A 1,111-nucleotide genomic window follows, 5' to 3' on the forward strand; every position below is an offset into this window, starting at 1 on the left:
TGTGTGTGTGTGTGTGTGTGTGTGTGTGTGTGTGTGTGTGTGTGTGTGTCTTCATTGTGCAGTAACAAACTGCTGCACTCCCCCTACCTTCAATCCACAGAGCAACACACATGCAGTCTTTTATCTTGCTCCCCGTCACAGGAAGGTCAAAGGTCAGGGTCGCGCTGCATGTATTGCTAAAAGCCTCTCTGGCAGTGTGGATAAGAGAGATACCGACGTCGGGTCGAGACTGGCCCAAATAGCTGAATCGGCGGGGCCAATCTATTCATTTCAATTCTATTTTTATATATTTATTTTAGACGGGAATACTAATTCCTGTTTGAGTTTTGACCAATTTGTTGCTGCATTAAAAAGGTTTACACACAATTTGGGGGATTCTTTACCAAGTTGCTGGTGTGTGATTTATTATTTAAAAATACAGTAAATGTATATCAATTTATTACATTTTGTTTTACAAAGTTAGGAAAGCGATGTACAAGTCCAGCCTCACACATAAAGGAATGATCCCAGTCTCCTCCACACAGTGATGCATACAGCTTAGTAATCAACCGCTGGTATCAGCCGATACCAAAGCTCAGGTATCGTTATCGGGACTAGAAAGAGTCTGATCGGTGCATCCCGAGGGTGGATGCTTATTGTTATTAAGTTGAACGTCGTCAACCCAAGAATCATATCAGCAGTCTAAGTTTAACTCAGTGTTTGTCCCTGTTCACGCCGTGTGTGTGTGTGTGTGTGTGTGTGTGTGTGTGTGTGAGTGTGCACACAGACTCGTGTGTGTGAGTGTGCACACAGACTCGTGTGTGTGAGTGTGCACACAGACTCGTGTGTGTGAGTGTGCACACAGACTCGTGTGTGTGTGTGAGTGTGCACACAGACTCGTGTGTGTGTGAGTGTGCACACAGACTCGTGAGTGTGCACACAGACTCGTGAGTGTGTGTGAGTGTGCACACAGACTCGTGAGTGTGTGTGTGTGTGCACACAGACTCGTGAGTGTGTGTGTGCACACAGACTCGTGAGTGTGTGTGTACACAGACTTGTGAGTGTGTGTACACAGACTCGTGTGTGTGTGTGTGCACACAGACTCGTGAGTGTGTGTGCACACAGACTCGTG

General features: G+C 46.3%; 1 protein-coding gene across 4 annotated transcripts in view; it reads left to right on the forward strand.

Annotated features, from left to right (window-relative positions):
* The window catches only part of abr (ABR activator of RhoGEF and GTPase), a 106,473-nt gene that overhangs the window by 61,967 nt on the left and 43,395 nt on the right, over positions 1-1,111 (forward strand). The gene's annotated exons all lie outside the window — the stretch shown is intronic.

Source organism: Anarrhichthys ocellatus, unplaced genomic scaffold (genome assembly GCF_004355925.1).
Source record: "Anarrhichthys ocellatus isolate YVR2014 unplaced genomic scaffold, GSC_Weel_1.0 scaffold18, whole genome shotgun sequence".
Lineage (NCBI taxonomy): Eukaryota > Metazoa > Chordata > Actinopteri > Perciformes > Anarhichadidae > Anarrhichthys > Anarrhichthys ocellatus.